General features: G+C 43.9%; 1 protein-coding gene across 2 annotated transcripts in view; it reads left to right on the top strand.

Annotated features, from left to right (window-relative positions):
• Positions 1-3,566: 3,566 nt before the first annotated feature.
• The window catches only part of NUP93 (nucleoporin 93), a 109,748-nt gene continuing 97,361 nt past the window's right edge, over positions 3,567-15,953 (top strand). Inside the window, exon 1 of one of the 2 annotated variants that reach the window (XM_082712505.1) lies at positions 3,567-3,703. The gene's annotated coding sequence lies outside the window, so the exon portion shown is untranslated. The remainder of the gene's footprint in view (positions 3,704-15,953) is intronic. The other variant, XM_082712507.1, reaches the window with a different exon arrangement.

Genomic DNA, 15,953 nt, shown 5'->3' with positions numbered 1-15,953 from the left:
GTAAACAGGTAGTCCCCTCAAAGTAAACTGTGGTATTCTTGGCTATGGTTACTAAAGAAGGGAGAACAAGTGGTGGAAAGCCACAGAGTCATCCATGTCCTCTGTTGTTCACCATGTTTGTTTGCCAATCTTAATCTTCTCCCGAGTTTGCAGGGAAGGCTGAAGTCTGCTTTCTTTCTTTCTTTTTTTTTTTTTTTGAAGATTTTATTTATTAATTTGACAGAGAGAGAGAGAGAGAGAGAGAGAGATCCCAAGAAGGCATAGAGGCAGGCAGAGAGAGAAGGGGAAGCCCCGATGCGGGGCTCGATCCCAGGACCCTGAGATCATGACCGGAGCCGAAGCCATAGGCTTAACCCACTGAGCCACCCAGGCGCCCCTGAAGTCTGCTTTCTAAAAGTGATTTCCCACTTTCATTCTTGGAGACACTTATCTTTTGTCATTGAAGTCCGCCCCCCACCCCTCCAGCTGCAAACACATCTAATAATCAACCACAACAGAGCCCCCGACAGATGGGCTGTAAAACAGATGGTTCCATTGAAAGGCAGCAATCGAAAACGGAGGGTAATTTGAACCAATCAAGAAGATGGGGTCTCTCGGAGGCAAAGTTTCTACAGAAACTGAAACCATATCCCTCAAGCTCCTTTGGCATATTTTTCACCCACAGATGAGTCTTCCTGGGGGTGGATCCAACTTTTTTTTTTTTTAAACATCTGGAATGTTGAAAAGGAAGAGAGAGAAGCCCTGGGGCCTTGTCAATCAAATTCACTTTTCTTTTGGCAAATGCAGCATCAGTGACAAATTGCACAATTTGACATCAACAAAGTTGATAGATGTCGGCAAAGCTGTTTTAAAACAGCAGCAATGCAGAGATGTGTAGGATGGGGTTTTTTTCACTCAACAGTCAGTATGTTTAATAACAAATAAAACAACCAGATGTTTAATAAATCCCACCACCTTCACGATGTCATCTGATAGTTAGCTACTGCTGGTTAATGAGAACATGGTATTTGTTCCAATCTTAATTCACTAGATCGCTCTTATCATAGTTCATGAAGGCTTCTAAGTTCACCTCCGACCTTCTTGGACTAGGAAACACTGGCTTCGACATCCCAAGACTAGAGAGTGTAGAACCTGGTCTGCCACTACCAACCTGTATAACCTTGGGTAAGTCATTTAATCCTCCTGGAGTTTAGGTTCCCCGCAGAACATGTGATGATAACCAGCCCTACTCTGCTCAACACTGGGTTGTTGCAAGGTTCAAGTGCAATATTAGAGGTGAATCACTTTTTCTTTAATTTGAACTGTATTTATCTTTTTATTGAGAAGTCATTTCATCTAGTAAAGGGCACAAATCTTAAAAACTCATCTGACATGCATAGTGAGAAGCTTCCCTTTCAAGCTTTTAATGACTTGTCTAGAATATCGCTGATCACTCAGCCACAGTTCCAGAAGCTTTATGTAATTTGCTGCCACCCACTAAGAACCCATCTCTGGCAGCGCGGTTCAGGATAGGGGGCAATCAAGGCGCTGGGTTTTGTCTGTCATTTAAGAAATATTTCTTGCTTTCCTTCCCAGCACCACATGCTGGGGATTGTGGGGAAAATCAGAGAAATAAAACAAGGTCCCAGACTGGAAACAGTTGAGGGAGGGAAAGTGTTATGACTTCTCAAGAGCAAAACATTGAACATTCCACAGCGTAGAGAATATTTTGCTTTATTTTATACTTTTTATTGTAGTGTAATGAATAATATATGTGTTGTAAAGTACACAAATCTTAAATGTGCAGTTCAATGAATTTTTAAAAAGTGAATACGTCCATGAACTCAGCACCCAGATTAAGAAACAGAACATTGACAGACCTCAGAAGATTCTCTCATTTCCCTTCCCAGTCAACAGCCCTTCTGCCCTTCAAAATCACTACTATTGGAGCACCTGGGTGGCTCAGTGGGTTAAGCTTCTGCCTTTGGCTCAGGTCATGGCCTCAGGGTCCTGGGATCGAGCCCCGCATCGGGCTCTCTGCTCAGCAGGGAGCCTGCTTCCTCCTCTCTCTCTGACTGCTTCTCTGCCTACTTGTGATCTCTGTCTGTCAAATAAATAAATAAAATCTTTAAAAAAAAATCACTACTATTGTGACATCTGTCACTATAAGTTAGTTTTGCCTGATTTGAACTTCGTATAAATGCAGTCCTTTAATGTATAAATGTATAAATGTCCATTAAGGGACATTTGAGTTATTTCCACTTTTGGGTTGGGAAGCTATGGATGTTGTCATATGTGGTTTTTGGTGAAAATAGGTACACATTTATGCTGGGAATAGAAAGATCAGACATACATACCTACATCCATATGTAGAATTCTTGGGTCAGAGAGTACATATATATTTAGCTTTCATATATTTCGCCAGTTTTCCAAAGCGATTGTTCCTATTTCCAGCTCCCCAGTAGTATGTGATGGTCCAGGTTGCTCCACATCCTTTAAAGAAATTTTACTCTTCTGTTGAAATACACATAACATACATTACCTTAACCATTGTCAAGTGTGCAGTTCAGGGATATTAAAGATTTTCATAATGTGCAACCATCACTACTATCCATTGTAAAACTAAAACTAAACTTGTTAAACAAAACCTCACTATTCCTGTTGCCCCAACCCCTGGCAACCACCACCCTATTTTCTGTCTCTATAATTTTGGCTACTCTAAGTACTCTATAAATAGAATCATAATATTAATGTTTTTGTGACTGGCTTATTCCAGTTTTATCCATGCTATAGGGTATGTCAGAATTTTCTTTCTTCTTAAGGCTGAATAATACTCCATCATATGTATATACCACATTTGATTATCCATTCATCAGTCGATGGACACTTGGGTTACTTCCATGTTTTGGCTCTTGTGACTCATGCTGCTATGAACAGGGGTGTACACAAACCTCTTTGAGACCTTCAGTTCTTTTGGGTATATACCCAGAGGTGGACTTGCTGGATCCTATGGAAATTCTATTTTTAGGAACCTCCATACTCTCTTCCAAAGAGGTTGTAACGTTTTGCATTCCTATTCTTCACACACCAAGCTTGTTTACCTACGGAGCCTTCACTCTTGTTCCTCTGCTTGGAATGCTCTGCAAACAAGGCTTTGCAAGACTGACCCTTTCTCATCATTGTATTTCTGCTCAGCACCTCTTCAGAGAGGCCTTGGGACCACAAAGCATTCTCTCTCCCATCATCCTGCTCATTCCGTCATAGCCCTCCTTACAAACTGCCAGTTATTTATTACAGTCTGTTTCTCCCACCAGCTTGACAACTCCGTTAGGGCAGGGATCCTGTCTGTCGCGGTCGCCACTGTGCCACCAGCGCATTGAAGAGTACCTGTCACTATGATGGCGATCAGTAAAGGGTAAGAAATCCACCCAAGGTATTGTGCATTCGCTTTCTCCCTGCTGAGCCAACTCTAACCACTAGGGAAGGGTGAGGGCGTGGCCCCGGGCGTGGGGGCGCGGCAGCTCAAGCAGGGGGCCCGCCCCTAACCCCGCCCCTGTCCTTGTTCTCCTCCGCGGGTCTCCATAAAGTTTATTTGTCTGAGCGCCGCGCGAGGGCTTCTGGGAGGGCCGGCCTCGGCCAATCGGGAAGCGCGGGCGAGCGGCGCGAGAAGCGGCGGCCGCGTTCTCCAGCCGGGAAGGAGCGGCTGGGAAGGTTGCAGTGTCAGGTAAGGGTGTCCTCTCTCCATGTCCTTGCCACTTGGGGGCTTGTCCTTGAACTCGGGGCTCCGAGGTTGGGCGGAGCCCGGTCCCCACGCTCGGAGTCACGCTGCTCTCAGTTCTTGTTCGCCTCATGGCAGCCGAGCACGCTTGACGCCGGCGACTCAGCGCCTTGTCGAACTGTCCCCCATTATAGCGTCGGGCAGCGCCCTGGGAATACCTTCTCTCTGCCCTTTTTCTAAGCATGGAGGTTTGGCTCCTTGATTCCCCACTTTCCGCAACTACGGCGCTCTGCCGCGGCGCGCCACGCCCCCACCCTCCACCCCTTACCCAGTGCCCTATGAGCCCAGCCTACCCCTCCCCGCCATAGCCCTCTGCCTGCTCACTCGTCTCCTGCGGTAGAACCCTGCCCTCCCAGGGCGGGGGGCTTTCGGGCGAGGGTGACTACCCTCCTTGCCTCTCCCAGCCTTTGGCCTGTCTTCTGTACCGGCATCAGGGGAATGCTTCTCCCCATCTAGGAACATGCTAGAGATGAGAACCTGGAGGTAGACTGCACTTTCTTGGGTCTCATAACATCTCATCCTCTGCAAAGACAATACCCGAGTCTCTCTAAAAGAGTCACGGGGCGGACCCCAGGGATTTTTAGGTCAAAGTTAGGCTTACCCGTTCACAGAGCCGCTGGTACCGGTTTGCCCCTGTCACTTGTTTTTTGTTTTGGCTGAAATGCCTTTCAGTATGAGCAAGGGTCACCTTTGTATTCTGTCTGCGGAACATGAGAGCGTGTCCTTGGACATCGCAGCTTTTCTTTCATCTATTCTTTGTGCATTTCTCTTTGGGAAATTTTGATTTTTCATTGATGGTGAATTGTTATTCAAAGCTCATAGTTTTTTTGTGTTTTTTTTTTTAATTTAAAGATTTTATTTATTTATTTATTTGACAGAAATCACAAGTAGATGGAGAGGCAGGCAGAGAGAGACAGAGGGAAGCAGGCTCCCCGCTGAGCAGAGAGCCCAATGTGGGACTCAATCCCAGCATCCCGAGACCATGACCCGAGCGAAGGCAGCGGCCCAACCCACTGAGCCACCCAGGCGCCCCCAAAGCTCATAGTTTTAAATACGTATATATTAGGCTAACAGATCCTGTATTTGTATCTCCATCCCGGGGCCTCTCCCTCGACCAATGCCCAGCTGCCTCTTTTCCTTCTCAGCTGAGATGGTTGATAGGGGACTCAGACTGAACATGTCAGGATAGGCCTAGTAAGCCTCCCATCATCTCCCCTCCCAAACTGCTCTTGCTGTTTTTTTCCGAGTAACGTAAAAGGCTCTAACTAATAACCTTTGAGACACCTTTAACTGCTGTCTTTCATTCTCACACATCCAGTGCTTGCCACCCTGGGCCAGGTCACCACCACCTCTAACCTGGATTATTGAGATAGTCTTTCATCTGGTCTCCCTAATTCTGCCTTTGCAATTATGCCCTGTTTTTGGCACGGCAACTAGAAGGGTTCTTTTGAAACACAGGTCAGATCATATCACTCCTTTATGTAAAAGCCCTACAATGGGTTTCCATCTCATTTAAAGATAAATACCTTATAGTGAGCCATCCACATGACTTCACATAATCTGACCCACTGTTATTTTCCCACTCTTATTTTCTTCTATCCTTCCCTTCCACGGGTCAGACATGCTTGGCCACAGGGCTTTTGTGCTTGCAGTTCAATAATGTGGTTTGCTTCCTCACTTTTTTTCAGGTTTTTACTCAGGTGTCACCTAGTGAGGCTTTCCCCAGTTCCTATTTTCCTTTACTGCTTTAGTTGTTCTTCTTGGCAATTATATTTTATTTACCTTGTATATTGTTTGTTGTTCCCTTCCAGAATGTGAAGTGGGGAAGATTTTTCTCTATTTTGTTCCTTGATAGACATTCAACACCTAGATCTGGCACACAGTAAGTGCTCAGTAAATATGAAATAAAGGAATGCTCCAGCACGATTACAGGCTTGGGAATACAGTGGTGAATGAAACAGGCCTGCCCTCATTGAAGTGATGTTCCTGTGGAGAATTCCCTCGACAATAAAGGCACAGATACAGAGTGTAGTGTCAGGGCTGTTTTTTAAAGAGAACAAGGATAGCTGAACAGAGACCTGATTAAAATGAGAGAGTGGGTTATGGGAATGTCTGGTGGGAGAGCATTCCTGGAACAGGAAGAACAAGTGCAAAGACCCTAAGGTGGGAACAGGTGGAGGAGTGGTAAGCTTGAGTGTCTGAATCTGCTTCCTGATGGACTGAAGTAGAAAATAAGATAGAGGGGAAATACAGATGTTCCAAGGAGAGAGAATGGTCAGCAAAGACCCAGAGGCGAGAGCCTAAGGTGTATTCAGGGACCAAGCCACTTTAACTAATCAGACATTTATTTGGTACCTATTTAATGCCAAATATGGCTGCTAAGGCTTCAGAGCTGAGCAGTCTGCCCTACAGGAATTGGCCATGTAGAGAAGTAGACAGACATGGGAAGAAATAATTATAGCTATTCCACCAGAGAGGAACAGTAATAGAAGGTTCAGAATAGTATGGGAGGAGCCTGGAGTGGGGAGGACTGCCCTAGTTGACTTTGCAGGATATATGGGCATTCTGCATGTGCCAGTATAGATTTGGAGTGCGATAGCAGAGTGTGCATTTATATATGCAGGAGTATGAAGGGAGGAGACAGCGTGAGGTGCCCCCAGGAGTAGAGACTTACTAGGGTCTCTTTGGGGGAGGGTAGTGAGAGATGTGGATGGTAAGGGTGACAGTGTCAGATCACAAGCACTTCTGGAGGGGACAGACGGTGTCCCTGGTGGGATTAAGGCAGGGGAGAATTTCAGGAAGAATTCTTGCCAGAGGAGGGTGAGTTAGAGGAACGCAGAAGGCTTAGACTATTGAGGTAGTTAGGAGAAAAGCATGAGGGTCAGAGCAGGGGCCAAAGAGATGAGGATTCCCTTTTGCAAAAGGTTTGAAATGTAGATATGGAGATTGGCTGGATGTTCAGGAATGGAGGAAGAGGACCCTGAAGTGACTCCCTAGGTAGTCTCTGGCTGGCTTGCTGGATGCCAGTTGTTTTACTGGGAGACTAGAAACCCAGGAGGAGGATGTGGTAATATTGGTGGCCAAGAGGAGAGAGAAGTGATTAGTTGGGTTTGGGACATACGTAGTTTGAGGTGCCTGTGGGTCATCCCAGGCACAGTTGTCAGGGGGACAATTGGAGATACCAGCTCAAGTGAGCGAGCTGGCCAGACACAGAATAGCTTCTACCATACTTTAGTTTTGATAAATCAGCATTCTCATCTGGGCCCGGATAGTCCTAAGAGGTGTTCGGGTGACCTTTCTGGGGAGGGGGTCCTATGAGCCTCCTGATGGAGAATGTGTGTGTGGTCCTTTTGTGTGCACGTGTGTACAAGAACATTAGAACTCTGCATTGCCGAGTCGATGGCCACTCGAAGGATTAATAACCACTGGTAGTTGTTCTAGTTGAAGCCATGGCCAGTGGTGGATTTTATCCAAAGAAATATGCAGTGTGAGAAGAGGAGGTCCAAGGATAGAAGTTTGGCATTTAAGGGATGGGTAGATGTAGAAGCCACAGCAGAGGAGGCTTGAGAGGAGGGAAAAGCTGGAAAAGCAGGAGGAGAACCAGGAAAAGGCGGTGCCTTCAGGTCAGAGGAGAAGTGTTTCAGGAAGAAAGGAATGGTCAGGGTCTCAGAGGCTGTGAAAGAGGAAGGGTTGAAAGTTCATTGGACTTAGCAGTTAGGTCATTGGTGGCTGCAGAGGAATTCAGGAAGTCGGGGGTGGGGGGAGCAGAAATTAGGTTGTAGTGGGTGATGAATGGATGAGGCATGACAAAGGATGGCTGTCTCTTTATAAAGAGAGTGGGAGCTAGAGGAGCATGTGGGGTTGGGGATTTTTAAAAAATTTTATTTATTTTTATTTTTATGTATTTATTTTTAAAGTTATTATTTATTTGACAGACAAAGATCACAAGTAGGCAGAGAGGCAGGCAGTTAGAGAGGAGGAAGCAGGCTCCCTGCCAAGCAGAGAGCCCCATGCGGAGCTTGATCCCAGGACCCTGGGACCATGACCTGAGCTGAAAGCAAAGGCTTTAACCCACTGAGCCACCCAGGGGCCCCATTATTTATTTATTTTTAAAGATTTTCCTATTTATTAGAGAGAGAGAGCACGAGTTGGGCAGCAGGGAGCCCAACATAGGGGCTGGATCCCAGAACCCTGGAACCATGACTTGAGCTGAAGGCAGACATTTAACTGACCGAGCCACTCAGATGCCCCGGATTTTTTTTAATAAGTTTTAATTTTAGAATAGTTTTAGATTTACAGAAAATATGCAAGATTAGTACAGAGTACTCCATTGCCCCTCACCCAGTTTCCCCTATTGATGAGGAATTATTATTATTTTTTAAAGATTTTATTTATTTATTTGACAGAGATCTACAAGTAGGCAGAGAGGCAGGGAGAGAGAGAGAGGAGGAAGCAGACTCCCTGCTGAGCAGAGAGCCCGGTGTGGGGCTCGATCCCAGGACCCTGGGATCATGACCCAAGCCGAAGGCAGAGGCTTTAACCCACTGAGCCACCCAGGCGCCCCGATGAGGAATTATTTTAGGAAAGAAGAGACCTGAACTCTAGGAGAGGGAGCCAAAGACAGTGAAAATAACCCTCGTTTCCTGAGCTCTGGCTATGTGTGAGTTCCCGTCATGGGACTTTTTGTCTTGTATAATCTAAACTCTTTGCTTGTATAATCTAATGTCATCATCATAATATCCCTCTGATGTCTAAATCTGCTCCCCTCCCTGTCTTCCTCATTTCAGTAAGTGGCACCTTCGTGTTGCCAGGTTACTCATACGTAAAACCTTGGCCTTGTGTTTGACTTCTTTGCTCTCACACTACATAAGTGATTTATATCTACACAGACTCTATTCTTAAAATGTATACATGAGTCAGATCGCTGTCATCCAGGTCCACACTACTCTCGGGTATCACATCTGGGTGCTTGAGCAGTCTCTGGACTGCTCTCCCTGTTTTTACTCTGTGCCCTTCCTCCCCCGTCTCTTCTCCATGCAGAAGTGGGAACGAGCCTTTCACATATAGACTACAATCCAACATTCTTATTACCTTGTGCTGTGAAGTCAGTACCATCTAGCCCCTGCCCTAACCCTTCTCCCAGCACTCTACCTCAGCCATGTGGCTGCAGGCCCTTTACCTGTGCTACAGATGCTTCTGTCTTGAAGCTTTTGCACTCATTGTTTTCCTCTGCAAGAACATTCTTCTCCTCAGATATCAGTATAGCTGACTCCTTACATGATTTGGGTCTTTGTTCAGTGGTTTCCTTTTTATTTTTATTTTTAAAAAATTTTAAAAATTTTATTTCTTTATTTGACAGAGAGAGAGCATGCACAAGCAGGGGGTGCTGCAGGGAGAGGGAGAGGCAGGCACCCCACTGAGCAGAGAGCCTAATATGGGGCTCAATCCCAGGACCCTGGGATCATCACCTGAGCTGCAGCCAGATGCTTTACCAATAGAGTCAACCAGGCGCCCTAACGGTTTCCTTTATAAAGAAGCTTCATAGAACATTCCAGCTAAAGCAGTCCCACTGTGCACTCTACCACATCTCCCTCTCTTTTGTAGCACTTATCAATACTTGGCATCATGTGTCTTTTTTTGTTTGTTTGTTTGTTTCACTCCTGACATAAAAGTTCTTTGAGTCTGGGAGTCTTACCTGTTTTTTCCACAGTTCCATCTCCAGTGCCTTGAACAGTACGTGGGAGAGGCTTAATAAATATTTTTGACAGGAAGTTAGGAAGAAGGGATTCTAACTTTCATGGCCGTTACAATGTCAGCATAGGAATTTGAAAAATAAGGAATCATTATGGTGCCAGAGGGCTGGGTCCAAGGACCCAGAGGAGGTCCTTCAGGGACCTTTGCATGGGATAGAAATCGAATGTGAGTCGAGAGGAAGTAAGAGTAGGGTTTATTGAAGACAGAGAGAGTGTAGGTACAGACTGTCTAAGAGACTCAGAGAGGGAAGAAGAGTGAGTCTCATCTTTGGGGGCTGGGGTTTTTATTAAAGATTGAGATCTGTTGTGTCTTTTTAGGCATCTGGGAACTGGTTAAAATGAAGAGTGTTTAGGTGTCTTCCATAAGTCTCTTGTGCCCTGGAGCCTGGGGTCTTGGTGGTCCAGTGGTCTGGAAAACATACTTGATACCCCTATCTGGTCGCTCTTTAGATGTTATCTGCTGTGCTGGAAGACTTCAGAGAAATCATTAATTCCTTGACTCCAGAGAAATCATTTAACTCCTTGACCTGTACAAGGGGGGCATACATTATCTTTATTATAAGGCATGTGTAAGGTTGAGGTGTAGGTCCTAGCAAGAGTAAAGGCAGCAGAACAGTCTTTCATAGGGTCCCTTCAGTTTCCCTATTTCAATTAGCTATTCTTGGCAAAGTTTGCAGAAGTTTATTCTGTCAGTCAGTGACTGTGGGGATCTAGCTACTGTTTGAGAACACCGCTGGAGCGGAAAAAAAAAAAAAAGCTGCAGAATGCAGGCTGTTTGGGGGTCTAGATATTAACAGACAGTAATGTAAAACAAATAAGGAAGAGAGATATCAGCAAAATGGTAAGCTAAGAGGTCCTGATCTTTGTCCCCACATAAAAATAGCAGAATAACCAGCAGACAACTACATATTGACCTAAAAAAAAAAAAAAAAAAAAAAAGCCTTCCCTTGGAAAAAACCAAAACTCCGAAGTGAAATAAGGAGGTTGCAGAAACCCCAGGGAGCACCAAAACTGAAGCTTGGCCACATGGAAAACTGTAACACAGATAAGTGAATGGAGTAGGAAAGAGTTTCGGTGAGGGGAGCTTTTATGGGGTGGGTGTTGAGGAAAAAAACATCTGGTAGGCAGTAGTTGAACTAGTGGTAAAAATAATAATAATAATAATAATAATAATAGCCAAGGTCTGCTGAGTGGTTGCTGTGTGGAGATGTAGCTCTTTTTTCATTTCGTACATGGGCCCAGCAAGAGTAATTAACTTGTCCACAGTCACCCCACTAGAGAGTGGAGGAGCTGGCTGGAGCTCAGGGTACATTTTCCCTAGTTGGGAAAAATGCCATGTGCAAGGGCATACAGCATGGCATACATAAAGAGGGTTGGGGCAGAGCAGATTGGGTAACTATTACATAGGGTGTCATCAAAAGTATTGCCTCATCTGGATCCCTATGAGTGGAAGGCTTGGAGGGTTTTTGGGCGGCAGCAACTTAGGAAAAGTGCCGGAAAGATTGAGGCGGCCACAGCATGCAGAGTGATGTGGGGCGGGAGCTTGAAGACCTGTCCTAGTGTCTCAAGAACTTGGGTTAAAAGGGTGGAAGTCTGGCCTCCTTTGATGGTGAGGAAGATGGAATCAAGGTTAAACTAACTTTATTATGGTAATCATTTCCCAGTACATGCAGAAATATATATGTTACGCTGTATATCTTAAACGGATACCATGTTATGTATCAATTATATCTGAATAAGCTGGGGGAAGAAAGCAATAGTTAGAAGATGCTGCAAAAATACAACTATCCCTTGCTATTTAAATCTGTTAGGTAATGAGAGTTTGGATAGCAAATTTGGAGAGTGACTGATGTCCTGTCAGCTGAATATAAAGTATTTGGTTTCCTGAGTTTGGGTGATGAGGAATACCTATCCTTTCTCTCAAAAAATGTATCTGCATCTTGTTGGATTTTTGAGCCTGGAGAGTGGAAAAAATCTGTAAATAAACATTCTGAGGTCATGTACGGATGTAAAGGAGAAGGGTGAGTAAGAACCCAAGTAACAGAGAGAGAGAGAAAGAAGCCAGGGGACAGAGAGGAGGAGATGAGGAAGGCAGTGGGGGTGGTGGTGATGGTGGGTGACTGCATCATTTTGAGATGTGCCAGGTGTGACAATTATGTGCTGGAGTGGAAACGCAAAGGCGGTGCCTGGAAGCTCTGGGTCGGATTGTGGATTTGATAGTCATTGCCATTGAAGATTTGGGGCCAGTGGTCAGACAAACACACTAAAACAAAGGGTTTAGAGCAATTTAGAAATTAACAAGTTATTTAAAATTAGACAGGGTCACATCTGGCTATGGAAAAGAATTCAGACTGACAGAGGGGTATAAAATGAGAAGTCCCAACTCTTCCCATTGCTTTCTGGAGATGATGCTAAGTTTCTTGCTGTGCTTATGTTTCTTGCTTTTCTGTGAATTATCTGTGAACAGACCTTAAGTGTATAGCTCAGTGAAATTTTACGTATTCACTCACGTGACCACCAGTTATACTGAGATACGGAACATTTCCAGTACCCCAGCTCTTAGAGTAAGCCGCCAGAATAAAATACCATGGTCTGTGTGGCTTCAGTAGCCAACGTTTATATTGCCATAGTTCTGGATGCTGGAAGGCTTGAGATCAGAGTCCCATGGTGGTTGAGTCCTGGTGAGGACCTGCTTCCTGGTTTTTAGATGGCTGCTCTCTACTATGTGCTCATCTGTTCTTTCCTGATGAATGCAGTGTAGGGGCCTGGGTGGGAAGCAAGGCCTCTGGTGTCTCTAGTGGGACACAGATCCCTTCAGAAGGGCCCCATCTTCATGAATTCATCTAAACCTAATTACCTTCCAAAGGCCTCTTCTCCAGATACTATCATAATTGGGTCTTAGGGTTTCGATATAGGAATTTTGGAGGGAACCATTACGGTCTATAGCACCCAGAAAGTTCTCTTGTGTTCCTTTCCATTCGGTCACTCCCACACTGTAATAACTAGTGCTCTGATTTCTAGCACATAGATCTAGTTTTTCTGTTCTTAAAATCCCTATAAATGGAATCTTGCAGTATGTTTGTTTTTTTAAATAAGTTCGGCTGCTTGAGTTAGTTAACCATTGTGTCTGCAAAATTTATCCATATTCCATGTAGCTGTAGTTCAGTCTTTTCTGTTGCTGTGTGATATACCAGGATGTGAATATACCACCATAAAAATCCCAAATGAGAGAATATTGTATAATATGGTGGTTTTAAGATTATTTCGTGGTGGTGGAAGACTCAGACTTACTAGAATCCAATTAAAGCTATAGTGCTTTCCTTATATTAAGAAAAACAGTATGCATATATTTCCAGGTGTTCCTGGTACCTTGTCTGTGGTGTCATACCCTCAGGACAAGAAGCCTTCTTCGGTTTACAGCAGGGCCACTCAGCCTCAGCACTGTTATTTGGGACTAGATAATTCTTTGTTGTAGAGACTATGCTGTGCATTTTGGAATGTTTGGCAGCACCCTTGGCCTCTACCTGCTAGATGTCAGTAGCCTATGGCCTGTCACCCTGAATTGTGACAACCAAAAATGCTCTAGATTTTGCTGGTGACTTCTGGGGAGGCAAAATTGCCCCTAGTTGAGAAACATTGGTTTAGAGAGAAGAGCCAGAGCCAAAGAGGTTAGAGTTAGAAGCTAACTGGGTGATCTTCCCCTGCTTATGCCAGTTGTAAGATGAGGCTGGTGTTGTTCATAAGGTTCTATACACAGACAGTTTCCATCACCACTAAAATGAGGCTGCTCCTTCCAAGGACACATGAAGTGAATTTAAAAACCAAACTTAAAATATTCTGCATTTGTAGATTGTTCATGAAGAGCAAGTCTTAGAAGTTACCCGAGCTGGGGCGCCTGGGTGGCTCAGTGGGTTAAAGCCTCTGCCTTTGGCTCAGGTCATGGTCCCAGGGTCCTGGGATCGAGCCCCGCATCAGGCTCTCTGCTCAGCAGGGAGCCTGCTTCCTCCTCTCTCTGTCTGCCTGCCTCTCTGCCTACTTGTGATCTCTGTCTGTCAAATAAGTAAATAAAATCTTAAAAAAATAAGAAGTTACCTGAGCCAACCCCCTCATCTTAGTGGTGATGGAACTGGAATCCAGAAAGGGGAAAGGGCCCGGGAAGGTCTAGTCCCAGGGTCAGAGGCTGGTGTGGAATAAAGCCAGGCTGCAGCACACAGTTCTTGCATTCCAGGCCCAGCTTTTTCTCTGCTATTGGATTGGACAGCCCACTGGACAGCTGAGAGTTTATCAGAAAGTTCCCTATGTGGATACTTCATGTTTCTCTGTAATGCCAGGTTGTACCTCTGCTCATTGGAGATGAAATACAAGAGGCATTTTATGTATCTGGAAAGCTGATACTTTGCCTTCCTTAACTGCAAACACTGAGTCAACGCAGGCCAGTACTAGTACTGAATCACCCAGGTCTTTAGTTTCTCTTCTGTCTAGGATATTTTAGTTCTTTGTTTTCTCCAGAAGTCTACCTTCTGAATAATGATTACATCCAACTCTCTTACTTAGTCTCACAGGACTAGAAAGAATTATCCACAACAGATTTTTTTTCTCGCTCCTTTTCCTCCTTTTCCTAAAGGCGGCTGAAACAATAGTATCTATTAAGATGTAATTTTCTCTTTGGTTGTTGTTATAAATGACAGCTGACAGATACAGCAAAAAGTGGAGTGATACAGTCATCTAATCATAGTTTACATTTTCAAAAGAAGAGAGGAAAGCAGAATCAGTCTTAAGCTTTTGATACCTCAAGCGAGGCTTCCCTTATTAATCTTTGGGGTTGAATATTGAACACTTTTCTTGGGGTTTAATCCTATCAAGTCCAATTAATAAGGTTTGGGGGCAAGATTTTTACTCAAAATTCAATGCTAAATTTCTTTTGAATCATACCTTTGCTGTGGAAATGTGGAGTTCTAATAAAAATCAGATTTGATAATGGGTAATAGACATTTAAAAATTGTACTGTCTTCCAGAAGTTCTTACTGAATGATACGAAGTTGTGCTTAAATAAGTTATAATTTGGTATCAAATATTTCCTAGAAGATTTTTGAAGCAGAGATATTTATAATTAAATGACAAAATGTTGCCAAATTGGCAACTTTGGAATAAAAGCTAAAAGAATGTTTTACAATGATATAAATCAGTAGAGTTTATAAAATCCTTTCTGTGTATCATCAACCCCTTGAAGTAGATAGGGATTATCATTTCCTTTTTATAGATGAGGAAATTGAGAGATTTGAATTTTATCCCAGGGGTAAATCGACCCACTTTCAGCTGGTAAGTGAACATAGTAGATTCAAACCAGGAGATTCAAAGTCCAGTCTTCTCCTGTTTTCCCATTCTGTTTAAAATATATGTGTATATATATATCTGTTTGTGTGTGTATATTTTGTCTTACTGTCACAAAAACCTTTTAAAAATAATTGCAAAAAAAATAACACTGTTGTATATTTTCAAGAAAGAGGTATGACTAGCCCTAGTTATTTCCTCTGACATATAAAAAATCCCCTCCCCTCTCTGACAGCATCCATGAAAATATGGCAGTGTTAAAAGTGCATTTTTTAGATTGCAGGATCTTTGTAGTTGAAAGAGGTATATTTGGGTGTGTGGTAAGATTAGAATTTCACAGTGGGTACTTACAAGTATTGCTTGAGTGTACTGAAATTCTGCAGGGAAAATAGTTGGTGTCATTTGCCCGCTCAGTGAACTGAGAGAGATTCCTTTAACACTGAAGGGAAGACAGAGGTCCTTGCTATTTCTTTTCATCTCTTTGTTACCCCTTCGTATTCCTTGGGTAACTGTCCTGTTTGCATTGTGGGTCATGGATAAGGAAAAGGAAAAATGCACCTGGGTTTGATATGTTGCTCTGCACTAGAAAAGGGCAGAGAGTTGTCTCTGTCATTCTGTGCATTAGGTCAAAAGAACGTTTCCTGGATAGATTTCATGTACGAAACAGATTTCTTTCCCCAAATATAGTCTTTAAATAAACAGCTTAAAGAGGGGAGGGGAATGACAATGGGCCTGTTGTGTTAATCTTTACACAGTGTTTTAACTGCTCAGGTCTAGTGAGGGTGGCTCTGCCAGGGGCACATAGCCAGTAAGCGCTGAACCAGGATTTACTGAACCAGGATAAGCACTGTACCAAGTCTAGCTCAGATACCGTAGGCAAAGTGGGCGTTGGCGTACTATAACCTGTAGGCCTGAGAAGCTAACAAGGGTTTTTACATCTTTAAATCTTTGGGGAAAAATTTCAAAGAAGAATATTTTGTGGCAGGTGAAAATGATACGAAATTCATATGTGACTGGCCATGATTAAAATTTTATTGGAGCACAGCCATGCTCATTTGTTTACGTGTTATCCAGTTTCAAGCACAATTATGCAGTTGCAACAGAGAATGGCC

This window comes from Mustela nivalis (genome assembly GCF_964662115.1).
Source record: "Mustela nivalis genome assembly, chromosome: 18".
NCBI classification, from domain to species: Eukaryota; Metazoa; Chordata; class Mammalia; order Carnivora; family Mustelidae; genus Mustela; species Mustela nivalis.
This window is presented reverse-complemented; position numbering and strand designations above follow the sequence as displayed.